General features: G+C 36.6%; 4 non-coding genes and 3 pseudogenes across 4 annotated transcripts; all 7 read left to right on the forward strand.

The window, feature by feature from the left end:
- Nucleotides 1-4,257: 4,257 nt before the first annotated feature.
- On the forward strand, nucleotides 4,258-4,337 carry LOC113336579. Its single transcript, XR_003353940.1, has one exon. It is a non-coding gene; the product is annotated as a small nucleolar RNA SNORD36 (small nucleolar RNA).
- A 3,443-nt stretch (nucleotides 4,338-7,780) lies between these two features.
- On the forward strand, nucleotides 7,781-7,852 carry LOC113336587. The gene has a single exon (XR_003353946.1). It is a non-coding gene; the product is annotated as a small nucleolar RNA R21 (small nucleolar RNA).
- A 370-nt stretch (nucleotides 7,853-8,222) lies between these two features.
- On the forward strand, nucleotides 8,223-8,349 carry LOC113336589 (annotated as a pseudogene).
- Nucleotides 8,350-8,396: 47 nt separating this feature from the next.
- Nucleotides 8,397-8,483, forward strand: LOC113336583. Its single transcript, XR_003353942.1, has one exon. It is a non-coding gene; the product is annotated as a small nucleolar RNA Z159/U59 (small nucleolar RNA).
- Nucleotides 8,484-10,324: 1,841 nt separating this feature from the next.
- LOC113336287 lies at nucleotides 10,325-14,493 on the forward strand (annotated as a pseudogene).
- On the forward strand, nucleotides 10,760-10,915 carry LOC113336588 (annotated as a pseudogene).
- Nucleotides 11,115-11,203, forward strand: LOC113336586. Its single transcript, XR_003353945.1, has one exon. It is a non-coding gene; the product is annotated as a small nucleolar RNA Z159/U59 (small nucleolar RNA).
- Nucleotides 14,494-23,541: the final 9,048 nt, after the last annotated feature.

Genomic DNA, 23,541 nt, shown 5'->3' on the forward strand with positions numbered 1-23,541 from the left:
CTGTTAATTTCAGTTAAACTTTAGTTCAATTTCAGTTAAACATGTTTGGATTAGCCGACATCCAGGACTTTCATGTCATGTTAATTTCAGTTAAACTTTAGTTCAATTTCAGTTAAACATGTTTGGATTAGCCGACATCCAGGACTTTCATGTCCTGTTAATTTCAGTTAAACTTTAGTTCAATTTCAGTTAAACATGTTTGGAGTAGCCAACATCCAGGACTTTCATGTCCTGTTAAATGTTAATTTTAGTTCACATGTTAATTTCAGTTATGTTCATGTTAGTTGTGTTAGTATCCTGTTAGTTCAATGTTGTTAAGGTTCTGTTAGACTCTAGAATATCTTGTTAAATGTTCCTGTTATGTTTACACTTGCTGTTAGTTTGATGGAATGCTAGGCTAGATACATTTGAAGCATTGGTGTGATTGTGTAATGGAAGAAATCAGTGCTCATAGCAAGCTGATTATCTTGCCATTCTTGTTGTATGCTTAGGTTGCACTGTTGATTGAGCATTGGGAGAAATTAGTGCTCACTAGTGACAATGAGCAAGCTAATTCTCTTCCCATTCTTTTAGTATACCTCCTGTAATCTTGCCTTAGCTTAGCCTTGCTCTGTTAGCTTCACCACATCCTTGCCCTTGGCCTTAGGCCTTGGTTCATCTTGTTTTGTTCTTTGCTTTTGCCATGTGTTGCCCTGTTTTTGTTTCCTTTTGTTTATTTTGTTAGCCTTCTGCTTTATTGCTGTTTAGTTTTTAATCTGTTTAGTTTTTGCTTCACTGCCTTGTCTGTTGCTTCTCTGTTGCCTTGCTTTTGCCCTGTGGTTGCATCTCTTGCACTGCTTGTGCAGCACTTGTGCTGCTGCCACTTCTTCTCCTGTTGCTTTCCTTCCCCTGCAGCTGCTGCTGCTGCCCTTCTGCTGCTGCTGTTGCTGTTGTCTGCTGCTGCAACCCTGTTGCTGCTGCTGTTTTTCTTCCCCTTGGCTTGTTCTGCTGCTACTTGCACTGCTTGTGCAGCTGCTGTGCAGTCTTGCTACTGCTGCTGCCTTTCAAAAGCCAACTGAGTCCAAAGCTCACTTCAAACTGAAGCCCAATTCAGTCAACTGTGGGCTTAATCAAAGCCCAGTTCATTAAGGCTCCAAGCCCAAGTTCATTATTAAGGCCCAATCCAATTCAGGCTTAACCCAAAAGCCTAATTCAGAGACCAAAGCCCAAGTTCTTAGTTCATCATTCAAAGGCCCAAATCCTAGTGCACTTCAAGACTAACTGAGCCCAAGCTCAGTTCATTTTATTGTTATCAAACCCATTAGTACTCAAAGCCCAGTTTAAGCCAAAAGGCTTCATAGCCCAATAGCAATTTAGGAACCCAAATAGCTAAAACACTACAAAACACTCCCGATCTCTGTGGATCGACCCGTACTTGCACGAGCTACAACCGACGACCGTGCACTTGCGGTATTACTGTAGGCCCGCGTTTCATTGCGCTTTAATTTTATACATATCTCCAGGCCCACCAAGTTTTTGGCCGGGGATAATTTTTATACCCTTTTTGAGGCCTATCAGCCATCTCGAACACTTGTTCCTGTAATTGGTAGGGCTGTGATTCTAAAACAATCATCCGAAGTTATTGCCATCTCACCAAAAGGTAGATGAAAGGTATCCGTTTCTGGATAAGCCCTCTCGGAAAATGCAGTAGCAGTGACAGCATCAAATTTTTGGTTCGCATGTCGTATCCCGTTCCATAGTACACAATCAAATACCGCCAGGCGGACCTCATCACACTCATTTTCTATATTCCATACCTTGTTCTTTTGACGTTTCAAAACACGAACAACATTTTTATGATCCTAAAAAAACAACATCATATCTTATATACTAATATATATAGAAAAGAACAATATATGTCAAAATATAATAAAATGACTGAGAAATCTAAATCTTGATGGTTAAGATTGAACCATACCTTTGTTGCAAAGATCTTGGCAGCCCATGAGTTTTTGTAGCCCATCAATACCTCCCCGCCATCTCTTGGAGTACCATATGTTGGATTCTTTGGCGGCAAACACAAATCCTTATGAGGAATGTATGAATATCTAACACAAGGCTTTTTAGGCGTCTTTCTAGGTCTCTTTACCACTATGTCTTCTTCTTCTTCCTCTTCTTCTTCATCTTCATCCGAGCCCTCATCTGATTCATCATCATCCTTATCTCCATCCTTGTCTCCGCCTTCCTCATCCTTTTCACCCTCATCATTGTCACCCTTATTTCCTCCTCCTTGAGCTAGTTCATCTTCTCCACCTTGATTATGTTCTTGACTTCTCATCTCTTCCACGATCTCTTCATTAACTTGTTGGATTACGTTGTCAATCTCTATTGACACCATCTTGGATGACAACACCAGTAATGACCCACCTCTATACTTAGCATTTTTGGTTCCACGCTTATCGGCACCTAAGTGTTTTGGACCTCTAGGCGTGGGAGTTCTCAAATATTCCGGTAATGGTTGGTTGGATTTCTTACCTTTGCCACTAAACAAAAAAACAAAAAAAAAAAGAATAATTCACGAAAAAAAACCAACTCAAAAATAAATAAATCGTGTTCCAGGGTAGAGTTCGGTTACTCAATTATTTTTTTCGAGAAAACTGAACTCCACATGTATATGTAAATATCCAAGAGTTCGGTTTGCCAAAGTTTTTTGCGAACAAACCGAACATATTGGAACAAGTTCGGTTATACGGGTACTAAACATATAGGGAAAAAAAAGAACAGTTCGGTTACATGGCCAATTTTTTTTTGTAATAAGGGTACAGTTCGGTTACATGGCAGTTTTAAACATTTATGCGAAACAACCGAACAAAGGTGCTAGAGTTCGGTAGTGTGGATACTAGAAATTTTGGGAAAAATCAAACAGTTCGGTTACATGAATTTTTTTCCTATTTTTGGTAATATGGCTATAGTTCGGTTACATGGCAGTTCAACAATTTTTTTTGCGAAACAACCGAACTCACGAGTTCGGTAACCTAGTTTTCAATCCTATAAAACCGAACTGTTCTTCGTGTTCTTCGTTTCATGGAGTTCGGTTAAGAAACTAGGGAAACAATAAAAGACGCTCTAACCGAACTAAACACTATAACTTCAATTTGAACCCTATTTTGATGATTTCTAATCAATTGAATCGATGAAAATCAAATTAAAAGAAATGGGTTTCTCGGGAAATACCTGCGAATCGGTCCCATGGAAGAATTAGGCTTCTTACTGCGTCTATTATACTGGATTATGGATTCACTTGGCTCTTCCACTTCTTTATGAATCTCAAAATCACTTGGCTGATTTGCTAGATGTCCTGATGGGGGACCTGTTCCTGGGAGTATTTTGGTTTTCTTTCGAAGAACCATTCTTATAGTCGATTGATTAATCGACGATGAAAATTTTATGAATCGACGATTAATCGATGAAGATGAAGTTGAAATGGGGAAGAAGAGAAGAACAAGAGGGAGAATAGTTTTATCCTCAAAACTGCTTTCTTTTTTCCCCTTTTTTGGGTGCGGCTAGGTTTAGTTTAGGTTTTGAATTAGGTTTAGTTTAGGTTTTGTTTTAAATTAAATTAGAAGCAGTTATTAAATTAGGGTTAATTTTAATTAGGGTAAGGGCCAAATTAGTAATCTCATGATTTTAGGACATCTCTTAAAATTGTAGAGCAGGTGGCCTAATAGGACCATGGTCCCTAAAAAAATCGTTCGAAAAATAACAACGGCAAACTGGCTTGTAATATTGGATTGGGCCCAAAATGTGCATTTGAAGGCCCATCTCGATTTCGGTTTATAAAAAACCCTAATCTGAAACTTTATACCTTGCCTTTCTCAGCTGTAGATTTTCATTTCCACAGAAGCTGCCTCCAAACAGTAACCCTAAGTATCATTTTCGCTGTAATTCTTCTTTTACTTGTACCTCTAGAAATACAATTGCTTGCTTTTCTGTAGAATTTCTAGGATGCTTTTCTCTGTTTAATGTTGTGTGTTTGATTATAATCTAGTGGAATGCAAGTCAGCTTCTTGTTTGGATCTAAAAAAAATTCTATGATTCAATCGATTATACCTTTCACAGGAACTTGAAAAATTGAATTTTTCAGTATCACTCGCCTATTTTGATTCTTTATCTGATTCTTCAGGCCCTTTAAATACTGATACATCATCGGTTACAACTGCTGAATTATATATCTGATTCTTTCTTTATTGTCTGATTTAGGGTTTGATTGATTGATATGAGCAGATGATGAAACACATATTTTAAGACTGATTATTATGAAGTTATAAAATATTCGAGCTTTTTAAAACTGATGCTCATTATTTTCATTTCTAATTGCAATTATTTCTTTTTATAAATTGATGAAAAAGATTTATCAAGAATGTTCATAGCTATGATAAGTTGATGAAAAAGGGTTATGGAGAATGTTTATAGTTATGCTAGGCTTAGTCAAGTGTTTAAACTTAATATAGTGTTTGACACGGTTACAAGCCTAGTATATCAATGTGTTCACTCGTTGGAGGGTGAAGTTCATATCTACTGCTATCACATGTACCCTACACTTTTTAGCTTATCCTCGGACCTTGGAGTGTATCCAGCTAGTTTACATATTTCAGTCACTGTCTTAGAGGTTGCATTTGTTGCTAAGCTAACTAAAGTTGTTGCTAGACCGTTATGGCTTTCCACTAATTTCAAAAAGGGTTCTTCATTGCCCAAATTAGGCTATTTCAAATAGGGTTATTCGTTGCCTGAATTAGGCAATGAATGTTTTTCGAAATTGCTGTGCTTATTGACGGTCCGATGCTGATTAGATTTTTCCACGTCAGCACCTAACTTTTTCATAAGCTAGAGTTTATGTAGCCTCCTTGTCTTTCGAACTTCCCTTGGACTTGATAGGAAAGACAACTTGGCTTACATTGTCTACCTTATAGTACCCTTGCAGTGAAGCTTCTACAATTGACCGGATTGTACACTCTTCCTCACTTCCTCATGACGGAGGAGAACCAGGAGACGAATTAAATGAGTTGTTAGGTGTTGGGAATGTTTATATGTGTTCGGAATGTTTATTATGTGAAGTAAGGTCTGTTGTTATCCCTCGAAGGCTGCTGCCTCTTGTTTGAGTTTTTTGGTCAATATATGTATCCTAATATCAAATGGGGTACTTATGAACAAAGAAGGTCAAAATAGGCTTTGAGGGCCAGCGCCAAAAGAATTAGTTGCATGTGGCCTATGCCGGCTCTGCCACTAGTTCAATTGGTTTTGAGTTTAGTAGTATCAGCTGTTTAAATCTTGTGAACTTATAGTTTTTCTCTTGGGTTTAAGCAATTAAACAAGAAGAACTAGGAGAGGAATTAAACAGGTGGGTGCCGGGAAGGTTTATTATGTGAAGTGAAGAGTTCCCTTGAAGGCTTCTGCCTCTTGAGGTCTATTTAAGCTTTCTAAGGTTTGATTTTTTTGGTCAACATATGTACCCTAATTTCAAGGGTATACTATGAACAAAGAAGGGAACTATCCTCAGAAGGTCAAAATAGGCTTTGAGGGCCAGCGCCAAAAGAATTAGTTGCATGTGGCCTATGCCGGCTCTGCCACTAGTTCAATTGTTTTTGAGTTTAGTAGTTTCAGTTGTTTAAATCTTGTGAATTTTTAGTTTTTCTCTTGGGTTTAGGCAATTAAACAAGGAGAATGTTTTAAAATTGCTCTGCTTATTGACGGTCCGGTGCCTGATTAGATGTCTCCCCCATCAGCACCTAACTTTTTCATAAGCTAGAGTTTATGTAGCCTCCTTGTCTTTCGAACTTCCCTTGGACTTGATAGGGAAGAAACAAAATTGGCTTGCATTCCGTCCAATATGAGCCTAAAGTACCCTTACGGTGAAGCTTTTATAATTGACCGATTGTATTCAATCGCAAGTAGAATTAGGGCAGGAATTAATGTGCTGTTGGGTGTTGGGAAGGTCTATTATGTCAAGTAAAGTGAAGGTGTTTCCGTGGCTTAGAACAAAAAACCATGAGAATCTGTGGTGGGTGGAGCTAGCCTACATCATGAGATTAATTTCCTTCGAAGGTTGCTGCCTCTCGAGGTCTATTTAATCCTTCTAAGACTTGATTTTTTTGGTCAATATATGCACCCTAATTCAAGGGAATATATATGAACAAAGAAGGCAACTAGCTTTAGAAGGTCAAAATAGGCTTTGTGGGCCAGTTCCATAGGAATTAGTTGCTTTGTCACCTATGCTGCCACTGGTTCAATTGGTTTTGAGTTTAGTAGTAAAATCAGTTGTTTAAATCTTATGATATTTTGGTTTCTCTCTTGGGTTTAGGCAATTATTTCTTATGAATCGGTCTGAAGTTCTACGGTTATATCCATCAAATTTTTATTTTCTCTTTGTAAAATACTAACCAGGATTCTATTATACCCGAAAAACTATACATGAGACTGTGCTGCCTTCAAGTTCTCATGAATCATATAAGCAATGCTGCAATGACCCGTGGAATCCCTCTAGTTATCAGACATCATAAATAGTCTAAGCAGTAACCATGCAGTCCATCAAGGTATCACGAATCATCTGAGAAGTGATCGTGCAATCAATCAAGTAAGTTATCATGAAATCCTCGTCGAGTTGGTTTGGGGCCCTACATCTTAGTTTTGGGATTTCGATAGAATTTTAGTCTGCTTTTCTCTGATGTTGTGTGTTAAGTATAATAGATTGTAATCATATGTGTGTGCAAGTCAGCTTCTTGTTTGGTTCTTGAATTTTTTTACGATTCAATCGATTATACCTTTTACAGGAACTTGCAATATTGAATCAGTATCACTCGCCTATTTTGATTCTTTATCTGATTCTTCAGGCCCTTTAAATACTGGTACATCTCAGTTCAATCATCATAAATATACAACAATCTCATCTTGATTTACCATCAACTTTTTAGGGTTTAATTTATATTTTTTTCTATATATGCAATTTCGCAAACGCACTCTGTCCCATAACCGATATAAAATCTGATTTTATTCGAATGTTATGAGGCAATTTCTACGCTTGCTAAATGAAATTTCCTGTTCGTGTTTGATTATTCTCTGAGATTTTGTGATCTCATTGATTACATGTTTGGAAAACATTCATTACTTAGTGAATTGATTTCATCTAGTGTAGTATTTTATTCTATTGATTTAGAGTTTAGATTGACATGAGCAAAAGATGAAACAGATATTTTTAAGACTGATATTATATTATTAATGAAGTTATAAAATATTCGAATTTTTTAAAACTGTTGCCCACTCTTTGTAACTCTGATGTTGTGTATTCATTTTCTTCATTATAGACTTTATAGTCTTGTTCCTATTGGCAATCTACAGAATATCAAGAATGTGTAGTTATACTAGGATTTTAAAACTAACTGTAGTGTTGTAGTGTTCAACAAAGTATGTGTATTGAAGTGTACAAAATCAGCAGATCTTAAGCAGACGATGCTAATCCTTTCCTGACTTGCACGCATCCTGGTAATATTCATAAATCCTTCATTAAATACGGATGCAAGTCTGCAAGGCATTAGCAATGTTTAATGGTTTAAAAAGATGATATTACCTGGATCTGCATTGAGCTGCTTTTGATTGATTGCTGGTTTGAACAACGTTTGTCCAATACTGTTTTCAAACTTCATATATTTAGGTTTTCATTAGCCAATTGACAGAGAATTCGAGTAGCCAAGAATTTAGTTATTTCTCTTTTCGTTCGTTTGTCTTTTCTTTCTTTATGCTAATCATGTATCCCAAGGTCATGTTTAAAAATTAAAGTAGTGGACTGATTCTATTGATGATTTCTTTATTCTGAGGGGTATAATCATGCATAATTTTTATATTGCAAATCCATGTCATGTAATGAAAAATAACAGCTGTAACAAGTTCTATATGGATTTCACTTTTTTACTTTATCGTATATTGTATATCAATTGAATTTGGGAACTAGGCAACAAATTAGAGTCTCTGAAACGCTTACTAAATAGTGTTTATAGTGCTGTACGTTGCCAATAATATATTGAGCTGAGATTCTGGCCTTAGCTGCCTTACTACGTGGCTAAGGCATTCAAATGCTGCTCACATTTTATTTATCAGTACCAATTTTCGAAAAGGCAACAATTGTATGCGTTGTAATTTACTTTTTTGCTTGGGTTATTAACTGAATTTCTGCTGTTCTGCTTTGCCTTTGAATAGCCTTCGAATAACCAGATGTGGAAATTTGAGACCGCATTTGGTTCAGACAAGAGCATATAATAAATATGTGAGGGGAATTGTGTAGGAATTCATTTCTTCACCTTTCCATTTCCTCATGAATCTTGAATTGTTCATATCGAAGTATGTTAGATGCTAAAGATCTTTATATTGCCTCTGATGATGATCACCAAATAACTTTCGTTCTTCCAAGGTTTATTATCTATGCGGAAATTAATAGAGACCTGAACTGAGGAGGCACTATTAAAAATCTATTAGTATGTCTCACTAGTCTATGATATTTTTCTTTTTCATTTCTTCCGAGGTTTTATTTATCGATGCCACAGTTAAGGTTTTATTTCTTCCGAGGTTGAATCTTTTCGCAACATAGTTAAGGATGAACGACTGGTTCCATGCCACAGTGGCTATCTGGGTGTTGAGTTACAGGACTCTTTGGTGTATTCAACTTTCTAAGCTATTAAATATTTCTTGTTCTGTCTTTGCATAACATTGACGCACCTTCTTCGATGTAATTGATCATTATGCTCTTGGAACTTCATTTTGTAGTCTTGCATGATAGTAGTACAAAGAGGAATGTTATTACTTAGTGACACTTTCAATTTTGTTGCATGCATTTGGTAGATCTAAATCATGAAAATCATTCATTTTTTTCTTTCTTTCTGATATTAGGTTTTTGTCAACCAATTGACCGTGAAATTGATGTTAGCTTAGTCAAGACTTAACACAAGTGCTTGCCACAGTTTAGTATATTCAATGCTCACTCTCGGCGGAGGGTGAAGTTCATATCCACTGCTATCACATGTACATATGTGCCGTACATTCATTTTGATTCTTGGTGATGAGGTTACAAAATAGATCCGATTGAATCACTGGATCATATATGATGCATCATTTGGGTTATTAAGCAAAGGTATCATCCATGCTCTTATGCTCTTTAGTGTTTGGTTTTACCTTTTAATTTTGAATCCTTGTAGATCCCCATAAGTTCCCTTACTGATGTTACAAGAAGTTACAAGAAGAAAAAGTTGAAGAAAAGTTGAAGATAAGCAGGTATATACTTGTTAATTCTCTTAGATTAGATTAATGAAGGGAGAATCTTTACTGTAATCTTTTATCTCAGGATTAACGGGTATAATATCTCCAATAATCAGTATAGAAGGTAGTAGGAAAACTGATGAGATGGTTATAACTTGATATTCACTTTTGTTCTGTTTGTTTGTGGTAGACATGTTATAAATATAGAACACAATGGTTGAAACTGTAAAATTATTTAAACAATTATCATATGGGCATCCTGCTAGTCTTGCGAAGGGAGTTCCCACTCCATGTGAGTGAGGCGGTTTTGGAGGAGTTCGATTGGACGTCTGTCCAGATTACCAATTGACATTTTAGGTGATGCCTAATTTGAGCATAGGATTGACCATTCTTTAATTTTTGATAGAAGAGCAGATGTTGAAACAAATAGTTTTAGTTCTGATTATTATGAAAGCCTTTTCAAAACCGATGCTGGTTCTTTTGGTATTCTAATCTTGTGCAATTCATCTTCAACATTATAGTCTGTCTTTCTGCAATTAGCTCTTTGAGAAATTGATGCTTTAGATGTTTCATATTTTGATTTCGCTGCATAGAAAGTTGAGACCTATGCTGGTTTCTCGGAATCTATCTCAACCTTTTATCCAGCATAATCGAATGCTGGAATACGCAGGAGTATCTGGTTAGAAGAAATTTTTCTAGCTTTCAACCACAAAGAGAGCACGATTGTTGCTGTCCAAAACAAGGCCGAAGTACTACCTGTTTACTTGGTTGGGTGCTTAGTTCATAATGGATCATGAGACCCCTAATTTTGGTGATAATGGGTAATCGGCACTTGTTCTGACCCTCGTTAATCTTTGTGGTAGTCTTGTACCATCTTGGCTTCTTTTGTTTTCTTCTTGTACTCTTTTTTTCTTCTATTGTTAATTAATACATAACCAATACATCTTTTCTTGATTGACGCTTTTCTAAAACACAATGATTTTTTGGTAGATTCTCCCCTTGGATTCCCTCAAAACCGTCCCCTCACATGGGGTGAGACCCAAAAATGGGCCTCCTGCGGTTCCCACTCCATGTGAGTGTGGCGGTTTTGGAGGAGTTCAGTTGGACATATTTTTTCTTTTGATTGCTAATTCCTCAACTATTAGTCTGGGTTCGTTCATTTCCTGCTATGAGCTTATTATCTGCTATTTCCGGTTTTGGTGTTTTCTTGGGAGTTTCTTTATGTCTCTCAGATTAGCCCAATTGAGTTATAAGGAGATTTTTTCTTCCAATTTTCAGTTTCTTATCCGGTTAGTGATGAGGCGTAAAATGATTCAGTCTTTTTCCCGGTTTTAGAGATTGATTTTCTGGGAGCTTTTTGATATAGGAATTTTTTTTTTTGTTTTTCAATCCTGTCCTTCAATCAGCTCTTATTCATCTAATACTTTCTGTTGTGATTTACTTTTTTTGCTTGGGTTATTAACTGAATTTTCTGTTCTGATTTGCCTTCGAATAACCGGATGTGGAAATTTGAGACTGCATTCGGTTCAGACAAGGGCATATAATAAATATGTGAGGGGAACACCTTTCCATTTCCCCGTGAATCAATCTCAATGGAAAGGGATGATATTCCTTTCTTATGATTGTTCTGACATATAAGTGTTATTCCTGTCAATTAACCTTTCCAATTTTTAAAAATAAATAAATTAAGCTATGTAAATCTGATGCTAAAACTCTCTTTACAGATAAGTGCTTCAATTGTTATAAACAAGTTTTTTGTCTTGTTCGAGTCTTTTGGTTGAGTGATCTTGAATTGTTCAAACCTAAGTATGTTGGATGCTAAAGATCTTTATATTGCCTCTGATGTTGATCACCAAATCCATTTTGTCTCCATCCAATGTTGATCATCTATGCGGAAATTAATTGAGACCTGAACCGAAGAGGCACTTTTCAAACATCTATTAGTATGTCTCACTAGTCTATGATATTTTTCGTTTATATCTGCTTAGTTTTAAGTGTCAGTAAAACTTCTTGTAGTTGCTTGCTGATTCTCTTCTGTAAGCTTCTTTCCTGAATCTGTTCTTCTTGTTTGCATTATGTACACAAATTTAATCTCTCGCTTTATATGTTCTGCATCTGTACTCTGAATTGGCACACCTATCTTGGCTAATCCTCTCTATTCTGATAACTACCAGCTGTTTTTTATTCTGTCCTCTCCGAGTTTATTTATAGTTGGTTACACCTGATCCTATTATAACTAGAAATTTAATTTGCTCTGCATTATTGATTGAATTCGATCTGATATCATCAGTACTTCTGAATGTTGGTCTGGTTGTGGTGATTGCTTTTGTTACAAAAGCTTCTTTGAAGCTTTTTTTTTACACCTCTATTGGTCAGGGTAGCTTTGTTTTGCTGTTTGCCACTGATCTACATTCCAGGAGCCCTATCTCAAGTCTCTAAATTCTGTTCTCGCAGTTGCTATTTTTTTCATAAGCCTCTGCAATTGCTTGTTTTCTGGGGTTGTTTTCTTAAGCTTATCATAGTTTCTTTGTCATCTGTTCTTGAAGACAAACTTTAACTTTCCTCAAACTTTTTTTCTTCTTTTTCTGTTTCACTTTGTTCTCCCTGTTTTCAACTTCTGTAGCTTCATAGGCGGGTTTTCAATACTCTTCCGTGTTCGTGTCTCTGCTAATTTCCTCTTTTTCTTCGGTTTCTTTCATTTTCGTGAAGTGTTTATGTCTCCGGCAAGTGTCAACTCTTACAGGTGAAAATCTTATCAAGGATTGTCCTTTGGCACAATAATTTAGGCATCAATCTGATCTCGCCTCCCTTAAATGAGTTAAATGTGTGCTATTGTCAATGATCAAACCTTTATGCTTGTATTTACTGTGCACAATGGTCGCTTAATCTACAAATAGGATGAGTGCACCGGTGGGTGTTGATCGGAAACATGACATCGTTTAGTGCCGATAGCTTTATACAACAAGTGGACTCTTGGACTTCAAAATCTCGTACACATGGAGTAACACTCGAACATTATCTAGACACCAAGGTATACCTTCTAACTTGGATGGGCTCCGACCATACCCCTACTTTACGTAACTGTTCCCCTGAATTGATGAAACTTCAAACACCATTCTGATCTTGGTTGACACACCTTTAGCTACCCGTTTTGCTATCTGCCGAGGGGGACTTGTCCACTCCTGTATATTCCGACATCTCTCTTGTACCAAAGTCCTAAACTTTATTCCACAATATTCACAAAATATCAACTCCCTAAATAATACTCTCTGTCCCTTAAAAAATAACATATTCCAAGTGCGCATAATTTTTAGGGCAAGGAGAAAAGAGGTAGGACAAGGAGAAAAGAGGAATTATTCTTATGCGATGGGGATGGGATTACAACCCACAAGTCTGGCTATACGCTTCTACGATTATTGTTTTGGTTGACAAGGGGGAAAACACTCAATCTGCTTGTTGTTGTCTACGTGTTTTCCTGCACCAGTTCTAGATTGGTTTTGTGTATATTCCTGAAGGTCTTATGGATTTGATTAACTTAATTAATTTTTTGTAATAGTTAGAAAGTACATGACCACTCTGCACTTAAAGTCAGCATCTCATGATCGTTTTGTTAATCTGTCTTGTTATTTGTAGATGCAAAGCGTTTAATTGGTAGGAAAATCAACGATAGCTTTGTTCAGAATGATATCAAGCTGTGGCCTTTCAAAGTGACTCCGGGAATGGATGAGAAACCACTTATTCAAATCAGTTACAAGTGCAGGGATATGCTGTTTTCAGCTGAGGAAATCTCATCCATGGTTCTCTTTAAGATGCGAGAAACAGCTGAAAGTTATCATGGTTATACTGTTAAGCACGCGGTTGTTACCGTCCCTGCTTACTTTAATGATTCGGAGCGTCAAGCTACTAGGGATGCTGGAACCATCACTGGCCTTGATGTAATGCGAATCCTCAGTGAGCCAACAGCAGCTGCCATTGCTTATGGTCTTGACAGGATGAAGACAAATGCTGGTGTGAAGAATGTGCTTACTTTTGATCTTGGTGGTGGCACTTTTGATGTTTCAGTACTTACCATTAACAAGGGCAACTTTGAAGTCAAGGCTACTACTGGAGATACCCGTCTTGGAGGAGAGGATTTTGATAACAGGATGGTTGATCACTTCGTCAATTTCTGAGTGGTGAGGGTAATGAGAAGATGCAGGACTTGGTGTTGTTGGATGTCACCCCTCTTTCTCTTGGTGTTGAGATACGTATAGATGAAATGGATGTGGTTATCCCAAGGAACACAACTATTTCCTGTAAGAAGGCTACACTACCATGTATGACAAACAAACCAGGGTGCCAGTTTTGGTGTATGAGGGTGAAGGAGCTATAGCCTCAGAGAATAACTTGTTGGGTGAGTTTGTGTTAGAAGGAATTCCTCCAAAACCTCGCAATTTTCCTCTCTTGACAGTGCTTTGATATTGATGCCAATGGCATATTGAATGTGCGTGCTGAGCACAAGAACTCAAGCAAAAATATGATCACAATTACAAACAACAAGGGTAGGTTGTCTGAGGCTGAGATTGAGAGGTTAGTTTTCCAAGCTGAAAAATACAGGTTAGAAGATGAACACGGAAAATTACACATACCAAGTGAAGAACGTGATTAAAAATATTGGAGGGAAGCTACCTTGGTTTGAGAGAGCGCTGATGGAAGATGCAGTCAGCAATACCATTGAGTGGTTGAATAGCAATGTACTACCGAACACAAACGATACCAACAACCAGATGAAGGAGTTGGAGAATGTATGTAACCGTTACATTGCCAAGATGTACCTGCAGCAGGGTGGTGCTGGTCCTTCATTAGAAAGCCAGCAATATCGCTGGACCCAAAATTGAGGTAGTTGAATAGAGTGAAGCAGCCCATGGCAACATCAATAGTTACAGTACTCTCCATAACCGTGAAGCAGTTCATGGCAACATCAATGGCAGGGCCGTACCAAGATTTTTAGGGGCCATAGGCGAAAATCGAAAATAGGACCCTAAATTTTTTTTTCGACGATTGTTTAAAATAAAAAGACCGGTAACGTAAGTATGTTCCCAAGAAAATGAAAACAAACATAACTATGTAATAAAATTTTCAAATGAAAACGACTAGGAAAAACAGTTCTTGTACGAAAAGCATCCCGTATTTCAAGAAGTTGGAATTGTATGGCTTTGACACTCTCTATATGACCTTCCCATCGAGTATCTGACAACGGCTTATTTAAATACTTGCCAACGTTTTGTAGACGATGAGAACAACATGTATATCTGCTGCATAACAGTGAAAAATGATACCACCTTAGGACATGATTTAGCCATATCCAAAAGCAAAAGACGAAGACAACCTTTTCGTGAATGGGCTAAAAATACAATATTTCTCTGGGCCAAAATAGTTTAGAAATGGGCTGACTGCAGTTTTTTTTTTTCACTCTGGCGGGCGAATGCACAACAATTAGTAGTATACATATAACATAAAAAATGGGGGCCCCTATCATCCGGGAGCCCTAGGCAATTGCCTACGTTTCCTATAAGCTTGGTACGACCCTGATCAATGGGTTTAATCTCCATAACCGTGAAGCAGTTCTTCCAGTAGATACGATACCAAGCACCAAAATTTCACTTTGGGCATACTATTACTAACTGCAGTGTTGGTGCAGATCTTTGGACCAAATCCCAATTCTTTTTGTTGAAATTGGTCCAGGCCCGGTCGGTTGCATCTTTTATCTGTCCTACAGAAGAGACTTCGAGATGTAATTCAGGGATGTAGAGGGATAGGCAGTTGCACTATGGTGCCCGCTCATCCCTTCCCTACATGAGACGCGTAGGAATAGTGCCATACACGTACTCAGTACTCGTACAAGTCAACCAGTTGACCTGACCAAGAAACGAGTACTCAGTACGCGTTTCATAGGTTTAAGTCGATAGAAGCGAGGTTCAGTCGACCATTTCTTCTTCTGGACGATGAGGATTCGGAGGACGATGAAGATGGGGATTCTGATGGTGACGATGAGGCTGCGTACGATGATGCGGGTATGTATGATGAGGATGATGTTGAGCCATAGGATGTATTTCAATGTTGTTGCGTTATAAGATTTCAAATGTTACATGCATATGTAGTACCAGACTTTAATTTTTCGTTGGGCTTCAGTTATGTATGCAAATGTTTAAGGTTTATATTTAATGACATATGGTTTAAATTATTTAAAAGTCTTTGTACATTATATGGATATGTATACGTATCCATGAAATCTGTCTAAATAGTATACAGATTAGTAAACTTATCTGTGAAATCCATTTGTACAGTGTTCAGATAGGTATGTGCACCATGTATAAAGGATTCACATATTGTTTTTCAGATATGAACACATTATTCTCTTCTACATCTTCAAACTTTAAACGCTTATTTTTGTCTAAGTAATTATCTACAACACTTTTCTTTCTTAATTATGGTAGGTTTAGCTCAAGAGGATGATGAATTCATAGTTACTTTATGGGTTGATGTTCATCTAGAGAATGAAGAAGAAGATGAACAATCCAAATATTCATCATCCACTGCAACAAAATACGAAGAAAAACTCAAGGAATACCAAGAAAAACAAGAGGCAAACAGACGAGGTCAAGAACAATTCCAAATGAGGGAAATGTTAAAGGATGTTGAAGAAGAGACCGAATGGATTAGAAACTTTTACCTTCTCAAGGATGAATTTCCAGAAGACCCTAAAGATCATACTCTGTTTTGGATTGATGTTAAACACACGGGCAAGCAACCGCGCTTGGATTATCATCCATCCCACATTTGTTCAAGGACAATTCATGTTAAGAAATTATGCATCGCGTACAATGAGTTTCTCGATAAGTCCAGAGGGGATAGGATCGCTGCACAAAAAGCATACAAAGCCTGGAAATGAGCAATTTTTTATCATATCGAAGCGGCATTGATCGTCAAATCTCACACCAACAAAAACAATAACTTGTAATGTATTCAGAGCTGGATTGGACCATGTTAAAAAACAACGGCAGAGCGATACCCGGTTAATGAAGTGCTAATGAGGTTATTAATTTTAATGTATTGATCTGTTATAATTTCTTTTGTACGTTATTAATGAACATTAGTTTAATGAAGTTATTAATTGGAATATGAAAATCGTTCGTTACAACACATTCATAAATTTTATTAATTCAAAGAACGATTGATATTAATCTAGACAACACTTTTAAGATAACAACAATACAAACTAGAAATTTAAGACAACACTTTTAATTTAAACATTACTATCAATAAAAACCTAAAGTCAATAAAAGATAAAAACGTTAGAGCTGGACTACATCTTCATCTTCAGAATCTTCAACACTGATTATACCCTTCCCCTTCAAAATCTCCTTTTGCTTGCGTAGATAATATTGTTTTTCATCGTGGGGTAAACGACTAAGGTCCATACCCATTATTGTATTGTCATCATTTAAATGCACTTGTTGATGATGCATTTGTTGAGTCTGTTTTTGAAGCGTTTGCAAATTGATTTGATCTTCCATTTGATAACTCGGTGGTTGAGTATACCCCCAAAGAGTTTCGTATTTGGATTCATGTTCCATTCTCATTTTTTCCTTCCTTGATCGTGTTTCCTTATGATACTCCAAAATACTACAACTTTATTGATAGATCTTATCTTCTTCCAACTTAACCGAAGATGTTCCCTCATCATCTTCTCTATATATACCTTTCTCACGATCCTTCTTTTGTCTAGCTAGTTTTTTAGCTTTCTTTGTTCATATATGACGTGCATTTTCCTTGTATCCCCAACGAGTATCTCCATTGGGAAGAACTTCAGTACCATCTTCGAGTGCGACAAAGTTACGATGATTATCCCACAACTCACTGTTTTGGCTCACAGTTAGTTCAAAATTATATCCAGAGACCTTTTCTCTAAACAATTCATAACATGCATCATACTTGAATGGTTGATTATATAGATCCTGATATTGAATGCGAGCATATTTTGTCTGAAAAATTAAATAACAAATATTAGGTTTATTACTATTATCACCAACTATTCGGAAGAACTTAAATTTTTTATAAAACTTACCAAATCTTCGTGGTTCGCACCGCTTTTGGTTTGCCGATATAAAGCGTTAAGAATGGACACGAATTCTTTGACATCTTTTTTAATATTTCTCATCTTAGTTTTTAAAGCTTCCCAATCTCTTCTATATGGATTTCCATTGCGTTGCTCAAGAATTTCAAGAATACGTTTCCAAAATAAAGCGGTTTTTTTGCGCCGAACCAACAATTTCGTCCATACTCACATAAATAAAAGCAATAGTAAGATCAATCTCTTCTTGTGCGACAAAATTAAGAACCATTTTGAAAGCTACTAAGATAAAATTTTTTTAGGTGGTTTTATAAATCTAAATACCAAATACGTATAGTAAGATGAAGAGAAAGAAGAAATCAATTGATATAAGAAGGAGAAAATAAGAAATCAATTGATTTGGTGTGGTTTGAGAAGAGAATTAAGGTGGTATTTATAGGGATTTTGAAAAAATGACCGTTGGGATCCAATGGTGTAGAAAATAGAGACGTTATTAAAGATGGATGGTTAGGATCGGGTGTGAGAGAGGTGTCAACGAGAAAAGGTCAAACAAATATATTTAACCAAACGCGTACTCAGTAGCCGTGCGAAAAGCTACGCGTGCTGAGTACGCGTGAGATTTCCCTTCCCTACAAGGCTGATCAGATCTGATTAAATCTTGTAGGGAATCCCTCCATATCCCTTCCCTTAAATCAAAATGGGAGACCATAGTGGTTGAGGTTTTGGTGTTTTAAGGGATGAAGAGGGATAGGGAGGGGATATCCCTCTCCATAGTGCTAGCTCTTACACGTTACATTTCTGGAAGATATCCGTCTTTATCAAGCAGTGTACTATATTGAAGAGTCCTTGGTACCGCAGGTTTATACTCATTAAACCATATAATGGCTCACATTGAAAAGGAGAAGTATACACTTATGATTTGGAAGGCAGAACTTTTCCTACTTCCGGTCTTTTTCTTAAAACTTGATGCAAACCTAAAATCCTTTAGCCTACATTCACTAATTGGCACAGTAAATCAAAACCATCAAAAAAGAAAAAGAAAAGGATAATTGGTGTTTGATACTCAAGTTTTTTCCAATGTTGCTCTTTGGTCTACCATTTGTCCAACATTAGGGCTTGGTATCAGGACTGAACGTTCATTAGGTTAAATGTTGATTTATGTTTTAAAATCCCTACAGACAATCCCGCCTCTTACAGTTCGGCGGCCCCAACCCCACCCAACCCCACCAGGAAAAAAGGGGGTCCTATCATTATGTTAGAGGCGGGACTATGTGTTGGGATAATCCCCGCGGTAGCTAAATCATTTCCGCCAACCAAAGGGATGTAAAACATTTTTTGTTATCTCTTTATCATAAAATTAAAATAAATTATTAGTCTTAAAGATGAATCTTTTAATTAAATTAAAGATAAATTAAAAGCCAAATTTACTATTATACCCTTTTATCTAAGATTTTTTACATAATACTCCATCACTTTCTTCTTCTCATCCTTCTTCACGGCACGACTAAGACAACACCATCACTTTCTTTGTTTCTTTTTTTCTTTCCGCACAACTTCAACCGGTGTAACATCACTCCACCCTAATCACCACCATCATTTGAATAAAACAACAAACTGAGGTTTTGATTCAGTGAAGCTTGGTTTTCGATTTATCGATATTAGGGTTTCGAGTTGATTTAGTAAATTGAGGGTTTCATTATTCGAAAATTTGAGGTTTTGATTGATTCAGCACTTGGCGTTCATTTATTGAAATTGGGGGTTAGTTTGATTTAGAAATTTGGGTTTCCATTTAGTGAAATTCGGGGTTTGATTTAAATTGGGTTTCTCAGGGTTTGTTTGATTCATAAAGTTAGGGTTTTGTTATTGAGAATTCGGGTTTTGCAAGGAAGAGTGATGACATACAATAATTCGATGGTTTGATTTCAGAGAACAACAAATAGTTCTGCTGGTTGTTGGTGCGGAAAAATTGTATGGAGAAATAAGGGAGAAAGAGATGATGTTGGGCCTTAAAGGAGAAACATATGTGAAAGAAACATGACCCAAATTAAATTGAGTTTTGAAATTGAATGATTTTGTATGAGTGGGTTTCAATTGAATTTGAAATTGGCATTCAAAGATCGAAATGGCTGGTTTTGTTAGGGTACCGACCCTAAACTCGTCATAAGCCCATGAGTAGAACTCAACTCGAAAACCGGTTGACTAGATGAGGGAACCAATTTACTTATAAACTACCAATTAATCCCCATCTAACCAATGTGGGACTAGGATCCCAACATCCCACCACGCTTCCAGACCCAACGTCCTCGTTGGCCCACTCTATCGACACTGACCCGAATGTAGCCCTTTCTCTTATGGCGGCTTCACTCCCCTATCAATATTCAATGCTGGTGGCAACTACGCCCATACATAGGTGACCCTAAACTTTAATCTAGCCTATAGGTCACCCCTTCCGTGGAGCGGGCATGAGTCGTAGTGGTTGGCTCTGATACCAAATATTAGGGTACCGACCCTAAACTCGTCATAAGCCCATGGGTAGAACTCAACTCGGTTGACTAGATGAGGGAACCCATTGACTTATAAACTACCAATTAAGCCTCATCTAACCAATGTGGGACTAGGATCCCAATAGGATTGGCTGGATTTATTGAAATTTTATGGCTAGAAATGGATTCGGGTGAATATGTAAAGTTGCTGTTGTTGATGATAATGAAATCAAGGGAAGAAGAGATGAATCTGGTGGTCGCTGTTGAAGTGGGTCGAAGGAATTTGGAAGATGCTAGGAAGAAGTGAGTTGTTGTTGGATTGAACTAGCAGCTAAATTTTGTTTCAGGTTTGTTAACCTTAATAGATGTTGTTTCCCAAGATGAACGAGAACTTTCAGGTTAGTATTTTTTCCCTCATTCATGGCCATGCTTATTTATTGAATGTTTCACAGCTTTGATATTGAGTTTACTGATGGCTATACCTAGTATGTATATTACCAGTTATTTTAGTCATCATATTGCCAACCTCTGTTATATGAAATTATTTTTCTTCATCTCATACAAGAATTTTTTTCCTTGTTGCAGTTCAAGCTCTGCAAGGTTAGAAATGTTGACTTTTGGATCTAAGGTTAGAAATTTTTTGCCTTATGGGAAATTATTTTTTCCCATACATTAACACCTTCGATGGTCGCACCATTCGTTGCCCTGAACCTCTTATGAAGGCTAATGACACCATCAAGTTGATCTTGAGAGAAACATATTGTTGATTTTATCAAGTTTGATATTGGTAATGTCGTTATGGGAGCTGTTTCGATTTAAGTGAATTTAGATGAGACTGAGAGATACAAAAGAAGACAAAGGAATGGTTGAATATTTTTTTTGGTGACTGAAGTGATGAAAAAGAAGATCATAATGGGTTTTTCTTGATGAAATTTTGGGGTTTCGGTGACAAGAAGAAGAGATGGTTGCCATGGGTCTTCTGTATTGAGAAGCTAAAAACAAGAGTTCTGTAAAAATATTGAAAAAAACCGAAAGATATGATAGTAAACTCATTATTAATTACATTTTATATAATTTTTTTTAATAATTACTAAACAGAAGTTAGGAATTAACCTAGTCAATGCGGGTCAATGTCGAGTCCAGGTACCAAACACTAACGTTGGACAAATGTTAAACCATAACCTAGTATTGGTCAAAATCTGAGTGCCAAACGTCAATTATCCCAAAAGAAAAAGATACTCCCTCCATTTCTGGAAAAGAGGTGCTATCACTCAGTTAGGCCTGTTTTTAGGCCAAAGTGATAAGTGATAATACCTTTTTCAGAAATCGAGGTAGTGAAAGTTCTTAATTGTATCCATGATATACCATCAGGTTAGTTATTGGTATTTTTGTACGCCATGATGAGATGAGTAATGTGATTGCTCCAGCCGTATTACCAAGTACCGACGTGATGGGATCTCAAAGAGTAAACCAGATATCTCCGGTGGAAAATCGTGTAGCTTTCTCGAGACTGATAATAATAAGTATCGTCTTGGTAGAAATCTCATTTCTTAGTGACATTTCTTTCCGTTCTCCTTTCTTCATATTACAAATAAGGCCTTTACTCTGTTTCAACTTTCACCAAATGATCTCTAGTGTGAAATGAATTTATACAATGATATAATATACATAAATCAAAAACTATTTTATTGTGTAATAAGATTACTTCTCTAAAAAACTTGATGACTTTGCTGTTTAGTCCAGTAAACCCGACCCGAGTTACTGGTTAGTCCAGCGGCAAAATATATTTACTTCCTAGTCCAATTTTTTTTTGAAAAGAGTAAAATTACTCTACTAATCCTAACATATAACATTACGTATATTAATACATATATTATTACATATGTAGTATGTAGTAATAACATATGTAGTATGTAGTATACTTAGTTACTAGTATACTATATTACTAGGGAGTATACCAGTATACTAGTACAAGGCCGTCCCCATAGGGTAATAAGGGAAAGGCCCAGTTTGGGGCAGCAAAGCCCAAGGGGCATCAAAAGCCTGCTTTTACACAAAGGGGTATTTTTAGAAATGAAAGAAGCTTAGGGACTAACTGATGAACTACAAAAGTATTTGGGGCAAGAGTTTAAACTTTTTGCTCATATCGATGATTCTTTTTTAAACTTTTTAAATATTTTTTATTTTTTGGCATACGTTTTTATTTTTTTTTGCTTTTCTCTTTTAGAGCCTAATATTAAAGAAGAAAAGTGTTCTAGATATAGCTAATTAAATTTCTTGTATTGTCTTAAATCATTGTTCATTGATGATCAATAAATGTAACTTAATAACTCCTCTTCATTTCGCTCTTTTTCTAATTCTAATACATATTTAAATAAAAAATAATTAGGGTTTATATTTTGGTCAGAAGATTTTGGTTATTTTTGATCGGTTTATGTTACCATAATTAATTCATTTTTTTTTCTAGATTCTAAAATTCAGAAATATTTTTAGGATTTATCGGCGTTGTTTACTTAGTTGCTTTTGGTGTTTTTATGAAACTGTTAAGTGATAAACCATTGAAAGATTGGGATTTAGGGTTCTTATTTATAGAATGATTATCTTTTATTATCAGAGTTGTGTAAAAAAAACTTTTTGGGGTCGTCCGAAAAAAATTCTACTTCGGGGCAAATTTTTTTCAGGAACGGCCCTGACTAGTAGTAATATACTTAGTTACTACTAGTAGTATACTAGCATACTAGTAGTAATATGTTATATATCGTCAATATGTAGTATGTAGTCAAAATATGTAGTATACTAGCAGTATACTAGTAGCAATATGTTATATATTGATACTAAATATTAATATGTTATATGTTATATATTAATACTACATATTAATATTGATACTACATATTGATATGTAGTATGTTATATATTGATACTACATATTAATATGTAGTGTTTGTACCCAAAATTACTTTTGGGCACGAAACACGATTGAATTGATGATTGGTGTGTAATTCGGGTTGGAGACGAATTGAAGAACAAATAGAAGAGACACAGGTTTACGTGGTTCGGCATGGTTTGCCTACATCCACGGCTGAATCCCCTTGGGGAGTAGTGTTTTATTGATAATGAAATTACAGTCTTTTTTCTCTCTTATGGCCTCCCATTTTCTCTTTGCTAGCTCCCTATTTATACAGTTGAATTCCTAATTTCAATATAAATTTAAATGACATTAACTGCTCATTCAGGCTCCCCTCTTTAATTCTGCATGAAACTGCACATTTATGCCTCCATGATGAATTCCGCATGAAACTGCTCATTTATGTCTCCATGATGAATTTCTGCATGAAAATGCTCATTCATGCCTCCATGATGAATTCTGCATGCTGATAGACTGGATTGATGGTTGACAGGCACAATGGCTGGCAGTATGGATGGATGCTGGCTGGCAGACTGGATTGGCTGCACGGGTAGAGACTGGCTGGCAGTGCGATAGAGTACTTAGCTGGGAATTGGTTGGCAGCACCGCTGACAACATGAGCGGAAAACGCATGGAAGCACCATTGACAACATGGATGGGAACTGCGTGGCAGCACCATCGGAAACACGGCTTTTACATTGATTGATGGTTGATTTTGACCATTGACCAGTTATTGACCTTGACCATTGACCGAGCGT

The sequence above is a fragment of the Papaver somniferum genome, unplaced genomic scaffold, assembly GCF_003573695.1.
Source record: "Papaver somniferum cultivar HN1 unplaced genomic scaffold, ASM357369v1 unplaced-scaffold_152, whole genome shotgun sequence".
NCBI lineage: Eukaryota > Viridiplantae > Streptophyta > Magnoliopsida > Ranunculales > Papaveraceae > Papaver > Papaver somniferum.